General features: G+C 35.8%; 1 pseudogene; it reads right to left on the reverse strand.

Annotated features, from left to right (window-relative positions):
- LOC141502458 (complex III assembly factor LYRM7 pseudogene) overlaps positions 1-16,566 on the reverse strand; it is a 35,113-nt pseudogene extending 18,547 nt beyond the window's left edge.
- Between the last annotated feature and the right edge of the window lie 9 nt (positions 16,567-16,575).

Genomic DNA, 16,575 nt, shown 5'->3' on the forward strand with positions numbered 1-16,575 from the left:
TAACTGCCCCTATTACCTTTACTTTTTTTTTTTAGGTTTTTTTTGCAAGGCAAATGGTTACCTTTAATTTTTAAAAAATGTTATCTTATAAAAAATGTTATCTTATTATGTAATTCTGCTATATCTCATACTTTATGTTTCTTCCTTAAAGACGTGATTTCTCTCTCATTATATTCAACTTTGATCAATGCATACCATGGAAACAATGTAAAGACTAAGAAACTGCCTTCTGTGGGGGGGGGGGTTGGGGAGAGGGAAGCAAGATTAGGGGAAAAATTGTAAAATTTAAAATAAATAAAATCTTAAAAAAAAGCCAATGTGATGAGCCAATCATAGTTACACTCTCTGCAGTAATGTTGGAATGCTAGGCAGTTTACCTCGAGAAAGACCTCAGTGTTGGGTATCTTCTTCCAGGGGATCTTCAGAATCTTTCTAAGACAATTTAAATTGAAGGGATTCAATTTCCTGACATGGCTCTGGTAGACTGTCTAGATTTCATAGGTATATAGCAATGAGGTCAGCACAATAGCTTAGGAGACCTTCAGTTTGGTAGTCAGTCTAATACCTCTCTTCTCTCCTATACTTTTTTTTCAGAGCCTCCCAAATACTGAGCTAAGGGAGATCTAATCAAATGGGGAATGCATAAACAAGTTATGGTATATGAATGTGATAGAATACTATTGTGTTGTAGGAAATAATGAGGCAACGGGGGCAGCTAAGGGATGCAGTGAATAGAGCACCGACCTTAGAGTCAGGAGGACCTGAGTTCAAAAAAAAAAAAGGAAATAGTGAGGTGAATGATTTTAGAGAAACTTGGAAAGATTTGTATGAAGTAATACAAAGAGAAATGAACAGAACCAGTAGAAGAATTTCTATAGTACCAATATTATGTTAAAAACAAAGACCTTTGAGTGAATTAGGAATTGATTAGTGTAATGATCAATCATGATTCCAGAAGACTAATGATAAAATATGTTACCCATATGAAGGATGCAGAATAGAACATGCCACATTCTTTCATATTTTTGAACATAGCAACATGGAAATTGTTTTTTTAAACTTTACATATTTGTAATTAGTTTTTTTTCATTCTTAATTGTGGGAGGGGGTTAGGATGGAAGGAAAAGAAGACAGATTATTGCTATTTGGGAAAAAATTTCTTTTAAAAGGAGTAGCCATTTATAAAAATGAATGTTCAAATTTTCATAAGTGATTGAGGAAAAAAAATGAAATACTATTAAAACAGAAAAAAAATGCAATTCAACAGTTAGCATTTAAAAAAACCCCAAAGGAATAGCCACCAGAGCAAAGTACATTCTTTCATTATCTTTGCTTGCCCTTCTCTAGATTTGAGTCCTTTAATGACAATGTCTGACAGCCATCCCTCCCTACCCCAGAGTGAAATAAGACCTGTAAAATGACCCATAGTCCTTTTACCTTACTGTTGTTCTTTTTCATTTTAGGTGAAGGGCTTGGAAACTCCAAATTTGTGAATTTCAAAAGACTAAGAAAGCAAAAATCCTGTCCCAGTTTACATTGTCTTAGTTCTGCAGAAATCAGAAATAGTTCCCCATGGATCAAGGAGTGACCATTAAGGGTGACCTTCAGGATCCAGGGTATGAGTAGATAAGACAAAAGTTATCCAATATGTATGCTGCATTTGAACATGAGCTTAATAGAAGCAATGTTAGGTAGCAACTGTGCTAGGAATGCAATAGGGAAAAGTGTTTCCCAATGAGTTGGGGTTAGGAAAAAGGTTTGGATTTTTTTTTTGCTATACCTTTGAACATTTTTTTTGTAAAAGTTAATTGCTAGTCTATATTCTGAAGAGATTATGAAAAAGGATAAAAAGATCACCTGCATAAAAATGTTCATAGCAGCTCTGATTTTGGTGGTAAAGAAATTGAAACTGAGGGAATGTCCATTAATTGGGAAATGGCTTAACAAACTGTGGCATATGTATGTGATAGAACACTATTGTTCTATTAGAAACCAGGAGGGATGGGAATTCAGGGAGGCCTGGAAGGATTTGCATGAACTGATGCTGAGCAAGATGAGCAGAACCAGAAGAACATTATACACCCTAACAGCAACATGGGGATGATGATCAACCTTAATGGACTTGCTCATACCAACAGGGGCAAAATCAGGCACAATTTTGGGATATATGCTATGGAGAATGCCATCTGTATCCTGAGAAAGAATTGTGGAGTTTGAGCAATGACCAAAGACTATTACCTTTAATTTTAAAAAAATGTTATTTTATTACATAATTCTGCTATATCCCACACTTCATGTTTCTTCCTTAAGGATATGCTTTGTCTCTCATCAAATTCAACTTAGATCAATGCATTTTATGGGAATGATGTAAAGACTAACAAACTGCCTTCTGTAGGGGGTGGGGGGAGGGAAGTAAGATTGGGGGGAAAATTGTAAAACTCAAAATAAATAAAACCTTTCTAAAATTAAAAAAAAATAGTTGCTGTTAAATGGTCAAATAGAACTGGGGTGTCAGATGGTGACTAATAGCCAAAAGTGAGAAGATACAACCAATGTGGGAATTGAGTAATTTTAGAAGGGGAATTAAAGAAAAATAGCCCCAACCATCTTAGGGTGTGCTAGGACCCTGAGAGAGAAATGTAGTCAGTCTCCTTCCCCAAGAGTAAAGTCATCATGCACTCTCTTTATTTGCAAAAAGTGGAGATTTCCTTTATAATATGTTAGGTATTCAGGATAAAAGGAAAACCCATAGATTCAAAATTAGCTTTGAAAATCCCCTACATTACCCTCCAAAAACAATGCATTATCTTTAAAACCTAAGGACTACATGGTTTTTCCATCTAACTTCCAGCTGAAACCTTCTACATGTGTTGTCTCCCTCCTTTAAATATAAGTCCTTTAGGACAGGCATTGTCTGAACTTTCTCTTGTTTTCCCAGGACTCAGCATAGTGCTTTACTGTTCCCTCCTTCAGTCATGTCCACTCTTCACAGCACCAAGAATCATAGCATGCTAGGCTGTGATCTTACACTATCTCCTGGAATGTTCAAGTTCATATTGTTTCCATGACACTATATATCCATCTTTTGGTTTTTTTGCCATCTCCTTTTCCTTTTGCTTTCAATCTTTCCCAACATCCAAATGAGTTACATCTTTTCATTATGTGGGCAAAGTATTTAAATTTCAGGTTCAGTATCTGACTTTTCAATAAAGAGTCTGAATTAATTTCTTTAAGTATTGACTGATTTGATCTTCTTGCTATCCAAGGTACTCTCAAAAGTATTCTCCAACATCACACTTTGGGGGGCGGCTAGGTGGCACAGTGGATAGAGCACCGGTCCTGGAGTCAAGAGTACCGAGTTCAAATCTAACCTCAGACAATAAGTTCCTAGCTGTGTGGCCTTGGGCAAGCCACTTAACTGCCATTTGCCTTGCAAAAAAAAAAAACTTAAAAAAACCCCTCCAACATCACACTTTGAAAGTGTCTGTGCACCCACTTTTCTTTATAGTACAACTCCAACAACCATACATGACTATGGGAAAAATCAGAAATTGTTCCCCAATGACCATATGGGTCTTAGTTGGCAAGGTGATATCTTTATTATTTAGTATTCTGCCCAGATTTGCCATAGTTTTTCCTTCTAAGGAGGTCTTTTAATTTCATGGCTTTACTTGCCATCTGCAATGATTTTTGAGTCCAAGAGTATAAAATTTGGTACTACTTTCATTTCTTTTCTATTTGCCAGGATTGTATGATGGAGCTAGTTGCCAAGATCTTAGTTGTTGTTTGCTTGTTTGTTTTGGTTTTTATATTAAGTTCCAAACCAGATTTTTACATTTTTTTTCTTTCATCCTTATCAAGAAGCTTCTTTACTTCTTCACTTTCTGCTATCAAAGAATATCATCTGCATATCTGAGATTGTTCTTTTCTTGGCAACTTTAATTCTAATTTTTTATTCATCCAGGTAGGCATGTCACATAATACATCCTGCACATGTTAAATTAAATAATGTGACAACATATAGGCTTGTCATATTCTTTTCCCAATCTTAAACAAATCAATTGTTCCATGTTTGGTTTTAACTATTGCTTCTTGGCCTTTCTACAGGTTCATCAGGAGACAAGTAACATCTGATACTCCCATCTCTTTGATTGCCACATTTTGTTGTGATCCATAAAATCAAAGACTTTAGTGTAGTCAGTAAAACAAACAGATGTTTTTCTGAAACTCTCTTGCTTTCTCCATACTCAATGATTATTGTTATCTAGTTCTGTCTCTTTGAAAACCAGTCTGTTTGTTCTTTTTTGTAGTGGCAAAGAATGGACGTTGAGGGGATGCCCATCAACTTGGGGAATGGATGAATAAGTTGTAGTATATATGAATATTATAGAGTACTGTAAGAAACCAAGTGGTTGAACTTTAGAGATGCAGGGAAAGAGTTTCATGAACTGATGCTGAGTGAAGTAAGCAGAAGCAAGAGAACATGATACGCATTAATGACATTATTTTGATTCTTCTTTCATGCATGAGTAGTTTGGAAACATGTGTAACATGATTGTGTATGTATATATATATATATATATATATATATATATATATATATATATGAAACCTATATCATATTACTTGCATTCTTAGAGGGAAAGGAGGGACAGGAGGGAGAAAACTTTACAAAAGTGAATGTTGAAAACTATCTTTACATCTAATTGGAAAAATAAATGAATTTAAAAAAAGAAAAGAAAAACAGTCTGCTCTTCTGGTAATTTTCAGTTCACATGAAGTCTAGATTGCAGAATCTTTTTTTTTTTTAGGTTTTTGCAAGGCAAATAGGGTTAAGTGGCTTGCCCAAGGCCACACAGCTAGGTAATTATTAAGTGTCTGAGACCGGATTTGAACCCAGCTACTCCTGACTCCAAGGCTGGTGCTTTATCCACTATGCTAGCTGCCCCTAGATTGCAGAATCTTCACATAAACTTGTTGGCTTGTGATATGAACATAATTGTTCAAGCATTTGAACATTCCTTCTTTAGGATTGGGACATGAACTAATCTTTTCCACTCCAGTGACCACTACTGAACTTTCCAAATTCGCAAAAGTGCAACACTTTAACATGATATTTTAGTTTTTTTAATAGCTCAGCTAGAATTCCATCACTGTTCCACTAAGGTCCACTTGATTTCATTCTCAAGAATGTCTAGCTCTAGATCAGTAATCACACTATCATGATTATCAGTAATGTTAAGCTCTTTCTTCTAGGTTCTTTGTGTGTGTGTGTGTGTGTGTGTGTGTGTGTGTGTGTATACCATTTCATATCAACAAAGAGTGAAAATTTTGCTTCTTCATTGCCTATTCTAATTTTTTCAATTTCTTTTTCTTCTCTTATTTCTAAAAATTAACATTTCTAAAACTATGTTAAATAGCAATGGTGATAATGGGCATCCTTATTTCAATTCTGATCTTATTGGAAATGCTCCTAGTTTATCCCCATTACCTATAATATTTTTTGATGGTTTTAGATAGATATTGCTTATTATTTTAGGGGAAACTCCATTTATTCCTATATTCTCTAGTGTTTGTAAAAAGAATGGATGCTGTATTTTGTCATAGGCTTTTTCAACATCTTTTGAGATAATCATATGATTTCTGTTGGTTTTGTTATTGTTTTGACTTTGCCTGGTTTAAGTATCAGTACCATATTGATGTCATAAAAGGAATTCAGTAGACTTCTCCTATTAAAAAAATAGTTTAATGTAGAATTGGAATCAATTGTTCATTAAATGGTTGGTATAATTTACTTGTAAATCTATCTGAATCTGAAGACTTTTTTCTATGGGAGTTTGTTGATGGCTTCTTCAATTTCTTTTTCTGAAATGGGGTTATTTAAATATTTTATTTCCTTTTCTGTTAATCTGGGTATATTTTTGTAAATATTCATCCATTTCACTCAGGTTATCAAATTTATTGACATAATGGTAGGCAAAACAGCTCTTAGTTATCTCTTTAATTTTCTTCTCATTGATGGTAAATTCATACTCTTCATTTTTGGTACTGGTAATTTGGTTTCTTCTTTTTTTTAAATCAGATTAATGAAAGGTTTATCTACTTTATTATTTTTTTCATGAAAACCAACTCTTTTTTATTTATTAGATCAAAGGTTTTCTTGCCTTCAATTTTATTAATCTCTCTTTTGATTTTCAGAATTTCTAATTTGGTATTTAATTGAGGATCTTTAATTTGTTCTTTTCCTAACTATGTTAGATGCATACCCAATTCATTGATCTCTATTTTATTCATATAAAACATTTAGAGATATAAAATTTCTTCCAAAAACCTCTTCCAAATCCCATAAATTTTGGTATGATGCCTCATTGTTATCAATTTCTTGGACAAAATGATTGTTTCGATGATTTGTTGTTTGAATCACTCATTCTTTAAAATTAAATTAGCTTAAGGCTCGGCTAGGTGGTGCAGTGGATAAAGCACAGGCCCTGGAGTCAGGAGCACCTGGGTTCAAATCCGGTCTCAGACACTTAATAATTACCTAGCTGTGTGGCCTTGGGCAAGCCACTTAACCCCCATTTGCCTTGCAAAAACCTAAAAAAAAAATTAAATTAGTTTACAATGAATTTTTGGTTTTTCTTTCCATTGTCATTTATTATAGGTAATTTTTATTACTTCATCATCTGAAAATATGTATTTATTATTTTTGTCTTTCTGCATTCTATTGTAAGGTTTTTATGCCCTAGTACGTGATCAGTTTGGTCTAGGTGAAAAAATATTATTTTCTATCCCCATTCAGTTTTCTCCAAAGGTCTATCATATCTAAGTTTTCTAAGATTTTATTCACCTTCTTATCTTCTTTCTTGTTTATTTTGTGATTAGATTTAAAGAGAGGGAGGCTGAAGTACCTTACTATTATAGTTTTGTTGTTAATGTCTCATCGTAATTCATTCAGTTTCTCCTCTGAGAATTTGGATGCTATACCACTAGGTGCATAAATGTTTAATAATGATATTATTAAACCTATGGTGCCTTTTAGGAGGATATAGCTTCCTTCTTTGTTCCTTTTAATGACATCTCTTTTGCTTCTGCTTTGTCTGATATCAGCATTACTATCCCTTATTTTTTTACTTCAGGTGAAGCATAATATAAGTTGCTCCAGACTTTTATCTTTATCCTATGTGTATCTTTCTGTTTCAAATGTGTTTCTTGTAAACAACATATTGTAGGATTCTGATTTTTAATCCATTCAGCTATCCACTTCTGTTTTATCCCTATTTATACTTATCTCTTATTCCTCTTTACTCTTTTTTTTTTTTTTTTTTTTTGCAAGGCAGTGGGGTTAAGTGGCTTGCCCAAGGCCACACAGTTAGGTAATTATTAAGTGTCTGAGACCGGATTTGAACCCAGGTGCTCCTGACTCCAGGGCCGGTGTATCTCTAATTTTCTTGAAGAGATCTCTCTTCTTTCCCGATTATTATTTTCTTCTATTTCTTTGCTATGCTCATTAAAGAAAACTTTCTGATTCTTCCTTGCTATTCTTTAGAATTCTGCATTCAGTTGTATATCTTTCCTTTTCTTATTTCCTTTTATCTTCCTTTCTTTTTTCAACTATTTGTAAAGCCTCATCAGACAATCATTTTCTTTTGTTGCTCTTCTTTTTCTTTGGAATTTTTTTTGGTTGGTGCTTCCTGGATAATATTATGAACCTCTTTTCATAGATCTTCAAATTCTCTAACAAATCTAATCCCTTAAATCTATTCATCAACTCCACTTCATATTCATAAGGGATGATATTCAGGTTATACCTATATAATCTAATGATTTTTCCTACTTTCTTTAATTTAAATATGAACTTTAGAATTAGAAGTTCATGATCTGACTTATGATCAGTTCCACATCTTGTTTTAACTGACTTTATAGAGCTTCTCCACCTTTGGTTGCAAAGTATATAATCTGATTTCTATATTGACTATCTGGTGGTTTCCATGTGTAGAGTCATCTTTTGGATTATTGATAAAGAATATTTGCTATAATCAGTTATCTTGACAAAGCTATATTAATCTGTCTTGCTTTATTTTGTACTCTGAGAGGAATAAAAATGTGAGAGTTTATGTGTAATTGATAATCAATTTATTAATTAGGCTAGCTGATAATAAATTGATGGTTGATAGTAACTAAAGACAAAACCATGGAGATTACTGAATGCTTAAATACTTTCAGAAAAAGTGGTGCCCCTGACAGATGAAGATTAACCCCTTATTGGTGAACAATTATAGTCCTGGGTTAGAATCTAATCTCTTACAATTAGCTGTATGAGTTATTTAGGGAAATGGTTCTTTGAATAACTTACTAGTACTAGTAGTGGTATTAGTAGTGCTGTAATAGTAGTAGTAGTAGTAGTAGTAGTAGTAGTAGTAGTAGTAGTAGTAGCAGTATTAAGGGAGAGAGAGGGCTTGATACTGGGTCTTGAAGGATGCCTTGATTTTGATAGGAAGAAATTAGGGAAGGGGTGCCTGAAGGGGGAGGTGATATTCTATACCTAGGGCAACTAGAATGCTGAGTCTGGAGTCTAGAAGGTATCTTCCTGAGTTCAAATGTGACCCTAGGCAAGTGACAGCTCTGTCTACCTCAGCTTACCCATAGGGTATATAAAATGAGCTGGAGAAGGAAAATGGCAAATCACTTTGGGATCTTTGCCAAGAAAACCCTGTCAAATGCAGCTGACTACAAGCTGACTGAAACTAGCCAGGTCTGGTGAATAGCCTGAGTGCCAACATCACTCTCAACCTCTCATCACTCTCAACCTCTAACTATGATGTAGTGGATAGATAGAGCAATGATCCTGGAGTCAGAAGGACAGGAGTTAAGGACAGGAGTTCAAGTCCAGCCTCAGTTAAGGACAGGAGTTCAAGTCCAGCCTCAGACTAGATACTAGCTATATGACCTTGGGCAAGTCTCTTAAACCCGGACTGCCTAGAATCCAGGGGGATCTCTACATGTCCTGATTCATCTCTGGCTACTGGACCTGGATGGCTCTGGAGGAGAAAGTGAGCCTGGTGACTTAGCACAGTATCCCCTCCACTCAAATCCAATTTATGTGCTTGTCATGGCATCATCTCTCTGATGTTGTGATCTTTGAGAATGAAGGATAAACATCATCATTTTGTAAATATCCCAACCTTTCTCCTCACAGATTTCCAAGCTTTCTCTATGAACTTTTTTATTTTTTTTTGCAAGGCAAATGGGTTTAAGTGGCTTGCCCAGGGCCACACAGCTAGGTAATTATTAAGTGTCTGAGACCAGATTTGAACCCAGGTACTCCTGACTCTGGGGCTGGTGCTCTATCCACTGCGCCACCTAGCCGCCCCCTCTCTATGAACTTTTGGTTGTGAAACCAAGGAACATTCCCAACCTCTAAGATCTCCAACCCCTCCCCTCTGTGACCTTCTACTTTATAAGAACCCTGTTTCCATCCCTCTTTGGGTTCCCCTAGACCTTGCTTCTCTAGTATTCCATTTCTGGTAACTTCCTTTAGTCTGGTACCCTGACTAAAGATCACAATATTTTCTATTATTGACTTATTTACTGCCTTCTCTTTAATTCAAATTTTGTGATTCCAGAGAGCAAGATATGTCTGAAATGACTGAAAAACTAAATTTCATACCTAGGAGTAGAATGAACAAAGGTAAAAATGTTCATCATGGTAAATGTAAAGAATTCATTTTTCCATCTTATGTTGTAATCCTCCCCCCTCTCTCATTAACCCCCCCATAAACAGAGAAAGAGAGAGAGAGAGAGAGAGAGAGAGAGAGAGAGAGAGAGAGAGAGAGAATATGATCTATTATGTTCTTGACCCGTCAATATAAATGTTCCCTTGGTTTTTGCCCAATATTTTCTGCCTGGAAAATCCTCCCCCTCTCTCTGCTTATCTAAATTCTGTTTGTCAGAGCACAGATTAGATCCTATCACATCTGTAAAGCCCTTAATGATCCCCTAGTCCCCTTAGCTTTTTGGGTCTAGAACTGGAAAGGCAGATTCTATTCTTGACTCCACAACTGCCACGTTTTCATTTATTCATTTATTTAGTTTTGTTTACTTATTTTTAAATTATTATGATTATTTTAGGGTTTTTTTTTTTTTTGCAAGGCAAATGGAGCTAAGTGGCTTGCCCAAGGCCACACAGCTAGGTAATTATTAAGTGTCTGAGGCCAGATTTGAACTCAGGTACTCATGACTCCAGGGCTGGTGCACTATCCACTGCGCCACCTAGCCACCCCAATCATTCTTTTAATATTTAATAGAATTCATTTGTAAATCCATCGAATCCTATAGATTCTTCCTTTTTAAGTCCATTTAAGGCTCATTCTTTTTCTCTGATACTGGGTTAATTATCAATTTCTTCTCTTCTAGGAATTTTATATTTTTGTAAATATTTATTTAATCTACAATTATCAGTTTCATTGAAATGAATAAAATAATTCCTTTCTTCATTAATTGTGATTTTCAATTTTGATACAAGTAATTTGGTTTTCCTCTTTTGAAACCAGACTAGCTACCTGTTTTTTTTTTTTTTTAGGTTTTTGCAAGGCAAATGGGGTTAAGTGGCTTGCCCAAGGCCACACAATTAGGTCATTATTAAGTGTCAGAGGTCATATTTGAACTCAGGTCCTCCTGACTCCAGGGCCAGTGCTCTATCCACTGCACCACCTAGCCACCCCTAACTTTTTTTTTAAAATAACTCCCTTATTCACCAATTTTTGTGGTAGTGATGATGGTGTTGTTTTTGCTTTATGAAAATTACATAAACTCTTCTTTGATTTTCAGAATTACTATTCTTCTAAGTTGAAGGCTTTTAATTTATTGCTTTTTTATATTCTTTAGCTGCATTTGTTGATGAAATCATTTACAGATATAAAAATACTCCTGAGGATTGGTTTAGCTGCATCCTATAAATTGTGATGTCTCACTGTCATTTCCTTTGATGAAATATTCTATTGTTTCTATGATTTGCATCTCTACTATGTGGGATGAGTCCCCTCCCTTTTTTCCTTTTTCCTTCTCCTCAGACCAACAAAATAGGACAAAACCACCTCCAGCAACCCTATCTTATTTAATTTTCCCTTTAACCTTTGAAAACATTAGAGTTCTAAGAGGACACTAGGTACTTCTTTTCTTCCTTTTACTTATAAACAATTCATCTTCACATAGTCTGTACTTTTTCTATTTTCTCATCTCCTGCATTTCTCTTTCATAGTTTATCTATTCAATTCTGAACAATTAGGAATGCTTGAAAACCCTCTATTTGCACTCCATATGTTTCCTGCAGTTAAAGGAATATAAATTCCTTGAGAGGACTGTCTTTTATATTCATGTCCCAAGATCTTAGCAATATGCTTAATACATAGAAAGCACTTAAATACTTTCTTTCATTCACTTAAGTATTGATTAGGAGACATGGGTGTGAACTTGTATAACTAGATGTCGGAGAAGGATTGTACTTTGCTCTCTGTGAAATATTATCTTCACCAGAGGAGGAGATTGGTGAGGTCTTTTATTTGTACTCTACACAAAGAAGTACAAGTTGGGATGGTATGAAGAAGTTTTTATAACAGCTAGCATTTATACAGCATTTTTCTTTTAGGTTTTTGCAAGGCAAATGGGATTACATGGCTTGCCAAGGCCACACAACTAGGTAATTATGAAGTGTCTGAGACTGGATTTGAACTCAGGTACTCCTGACTCCAGGGCCGGTGCTTTATCCACTGTGCCACCTAGCCACCCCTAAATAGCACTTTAAATAATTTTGCAAAGTGCTGTACAAATATTATTTTATTTTATTCTCACAAAAATTCCTATGAGGTAGGTGCCTATCATCCTTATTTTATAGAGGAGGAAACTAAGATTTACCAGTTTGTGCCTGAGGCAAGCTTTGAACTCAGGTCTTCAGGCCTAGTACTCTTAGCACTATCATCATTTTGCTATCTCAGTTTGGTCAGCAGTAGTAGAATAAATCCTTATCATTAGAGTTCATTAAATTCAGCTCCTCATTCTAAATGTTGAAATCTTTTGGATTTCAATTCTATTCCCTGCATAATTTTACACCTATAATTGACATCTCCTTTGTCAGTTTCTAAGTCATGGATAAAAATGTTGAACAGAACAGGATCCAGTGTAGAGTTCTGTGATATTTCACTTAGCAGTTTCCAATTCTGAACTCACCAAACTACATCACTTTGACCACATCTCTCAGTTTTTTCTACTACAGAGTCATTATAGACTTTGTCAATGTTTTTAGTTTCCAAAGCTTTTCCTTTTAGGCATTTTCTTGTTCCATCTTCCAGAGGATCCAGGCTGTCATTGTTCTATGGTTGAAGCTCACTTGAGCCTGTTCCCTGTTCATATTTTCATCATACTTCATAGGAATTGATGAGATTTGGACTCTTGCCCTTTTCTAGATCTTGCTAATCCGATTATTTTTAGATCACTTACTAGAGATACAATATCTTAACCTAAAGGAAATAACAATATCCTACAAATTCCAATAGGAAGAGATATTTGGGAATAGAGGGATGGACTTTTGTTTCCATCTTTCAAATCTACTTTCACTGACTTTAAAAAGGACTGGCCCTTCCTACTCACTTATCTCCCTATAATTCCTATATGTTTTGTGGATTAGGTTCAAACTATTCAGTCTGTATACCACATTGGCCATGCTTTGTATTTTCCATTCTTAAGGGTATACCTCAATACTAATGTTTGTAAATAGGATTTCCATTTTTGACATTTATCTTTTCTATTTATTCCCATTTCCTATTTCCATAAATTTCCATTTATCTTTTATATATGTATTTTTACTTCAGAAGATATAATTCCAAATATACAAATATGCATAATCTTTCTGGCCTCTTTGTACCACCTCAGTCTCTAGGGAGGGGAAGAGGTTTAGGTTTTTGGGTTCACATTGAACTCAGTTCCTATTTCAATTCCACAGCTCCTCTCAAGACTGGAGTCAGAGGCATCTTGATTTCTCAGGGCTAACCAGGTTAGCTGTATTATCTGTACTATCCTCTCTCCAAGGTCTCCATGGCTGGAACTATGGGTCCTATGGGGCCAAAGATGGAAGAAAAATGAGTGAGCAGCTCAGAGTGACCAGTTTTAAAGCCAGTCGAAGGAAGTTAACCCTACCCATGTAGTAAGGGATACAATGGACTCCCCGAAGTAAACTATGAGTGCTCAAAGTTCTTCTTATACTTGTTTAAATTGTAACGATAATAAACAATTCTTCAATACTTAGAGGTTTAGCAAAGCATTTTCTTTATAAAACATTAAGAGTTTAGTTGTATCTTAGTCTAATGTATAGCTAAGGAAACAGATATAGAGTCTGATTTGTTCATGGTCTCACAAAGAGTAAAGTGTCCAAGTTGGGCCCTGAATTTGAAATTTGAACTAACTCTAAGATTAGTGCTCTTTATACAATAGCATGCTGCCTCTCATCCTTATATAACATTTACAGTTCTAGTCTTTGGTCAGGTGTCTTTGTTGACATATAATTAAATGTATCACAGATAAACCTGAAATCTATGCTTGTTTTATTTCCCCACTAGATTTTCAAGTTCCTCCAAGGTCAGAATAAAACCCAGTTGATCTAGGTATCAGGCTCCTTTGTTGTCTTTTTAAAAAATATTTATTTTTTTTGTTTTAGGTTTTTTGCAAGGCAAATGGGATTAAGTAGGCTTGCCCAAGGCCACACAACTATGTAATTATTAAGTGTCTGAGGCTGAATTTGAACTGAGGTACTCCTGACTCCAGGGCCCATAATCTATCCATTGGGACACCTAGCCGCCCCTTAAAAATATTTTTGATACTTTTTTTCCCTATCATGGTTATTTTTTTTTTTACTGACTTTTCCTGTTCCAATAGAAAACCCTTTTATAACTATATATAATCAAATAAATCAATACGTTAATTTTATCTCAAAATGATGTCTCATTCTACATCTATAACCTACCTCCTCTCTCTTTTCTTTCCTAACTTTGCTCAACTTTAATATCTTCTGCTTCCTGGTCAGCAGCCTTTTTACCTGAAAACACCTCTGTCCTTTTGAGCAGTTTGATGAACTGTTTGATGAGTTCTTTCCCAGTACCACTGTTTCATATTGTCTAATCTGATATATTTTAATATGGAATTAATATTTCTGATTTAAAATTGGTCTATATATCCTAGTTATAGTCAGAAAGTCTGGAATGTAGGTCTGGATGCTGACTTTTGCCCTAGTCAGGAATTGTGTCCTTATCAGATATAGAGACCTGAAGCTGGACACTGCCTTTCTGTCTCACTAACCTATTTCCCCTTATTAATATGCAGAATAAATAAAATTTGAGTTTTTCAGTTATAGGACAATGAGCTAAAAATGCTGATTTTAGTTGAATTGATCTCTGTCCCCAGAATAGGATGGAATGATCTTCCTTCTGTCCTAATTCTTATCTGTTTTGTACCATGGAATAGACTTGTAAAAAAGGATACAGAAGTTTTAACTTAAGATCTGTGACATCTTTATGTAATATGTGAAACCTGATTGGTTGGCTGCCAAAATTCCTATGTTAGTATCCTATAAATACTGATTATTTACTTATTTCTGTGTTGGCATTTGCAAGGATGCCATCCACCCCCATGGGTTGTAAAACTTTATTTATAAAAACTAACTTTGTTATTTCATTTTCAGTCTAAGGAAATTATGGTTAACAATATGGAGCCCAGGCCATTCTTGATCACTTTTTACTCAACTCTTATCCTTATTCTCTGGTCCCTTACACCTCTGGAATGGCATCCTTTTAAATCAGAGGATGCTTTTTCCTCTGTAGCTACTCTATTTATGATTCCCTTCTCAAAACCAGGAATATTCCAAGCCATGCACCCTGAGACCTTTCCCACTGGTTTGCTTCTCCTTAGGGGTATATTCCAGTAAATATCAAAAGATATTTACAGTCCAGTGACACTTGGAATATAATCCCAAGTTGTTTGGCGAATAATTGGACTAATTCATGGCTACATAGTGCATTATCATACTTTTCTTTTCATAGCCTCTTCACCATTTACTAATTTTCTTTTTTTCAAAATCTTTACTAATCTGATAACTATGATGTGAAATCTTGCAGTTGTTTTAACTTATGCTCCCCGTTATTTCCATTTTTTTGAGGGTTGTATCTGTTGTGAATAAAATTAAGGCTACATTGGTTTATGAAGGCTGGGCTGCCTACCTGATTTTTAGCAGTGTTTAACAGTATCTCATAAGATTCTGTGAAGTAGACTTTCACTTCCTGTCTCCAGTTACAGGTTGCATTCAAGCAAATCCAAGAAGCAGGTTAAGCAAGCTATAATTCATGAAATCAGTCCCTGGGTCTTCAGATGTCAGAGCCAAAGGGCACTCAGAGATCATTTAGAGTCTGCAACAAATAGATTTTTAAAAATATTTTTTGTCATAATTTTTCCAAATATTTTTTTCCCTTTCTCCTCCCCAGAGAGCAATCCCTTATAACAAAGAATAAAAGGGGGAAAAAAAATCAGTTTTGTAAAATTAACATTCGACTCATGATTCAGACTCCCTTCCCTCCAGGGAAGAAATTTGGAATTAGATTCATTTTAGAGGGTCTGAGCTATGGGTGAATCAGTTCTTAATCTATTATTGAGCTCATTTTCTCTACCTCAGAGTAAAACTCCAGGAAAAATCTCTAAAACAAGACTTAGGTAAGGTTCTTATTTAGGATTTTTCCCAAATGTAGATAACAAAATTACTTCTTGAAAAGGCAAGCAATGTGCAGAGATTACTGTTTCTTCCTCCACAGAAAATGTTTAAAACACAAAGGGATGAAAAGGCACCTATGGATACAGAAAATTAAAAAGTATCTCACAAAGAGAACTTCTTTCACTCATAGGGGATGGTTGTGAGGAAAGGGTCTCTGTTTAGCCATAGTCAAAGAAGCTGTGTGTGGGGGGAAAAACTGTTGGGAGTTCCAGGGTATGGGGGTGGGGAGAGTTGTCTTCAAGAATATGCTATTAATGGCTATAAATATAGAGCCTGTATCAGATTGCTATCAAGGGGAGGAGGAAAAATGTAAAACTCAAAACCTTGCAAAAAAAAAAGGTTGGGAAAAACTAGCGTTGCATGTAGTTGGGAAAATACAATATTTTTAAAAATGTTATGAAAAGCTGTCTCCCTAACTGAATCGGCACTAACATTTTCTCCATTTCAAAGACAATCGACAAAACAATAAATCTAGCCCGCGTGTCCCACTTTGCCAAATACCGAGACAACAAAGCTGGGACGGAACAATCGGAGCTGCTCGGGGGAGGGGGCTGCCAGGACCGGCGGGCGCTGGGAGTCGCGGGGCCCACGGCAGGTAGGGGCTGTGGGGCCGCCGGATGCGGGGAGCTGGCTCCGGGCAAGTCCCGGGGGCGCGGGGGCTGGTGGCTCAGCCGCTCCCTGCCGCCATCGCGGGGCCTGCTCTCACGCGCCCAGGCCGGGGGCTCTGGCCTCCCGCCCCGGGACGCAGGGTGGGGGTGGGGTGGGGTGGG

Source organism: Macrotis lagotis, chromosome X (genome assembly GCF_037893015.1).
Source record: "Macrotis lagotis isolate mMagLag1 chromosome X, bilby.v1.9.chrom.fasta, whole genome shotgun sequence".
Taxonomy (NCBI): Eukaryota; Metazoa; Chordata; class Mammalia; order Peramelemorphia; family Peramelidae; genus Macrotis; species Macrotis lagotis.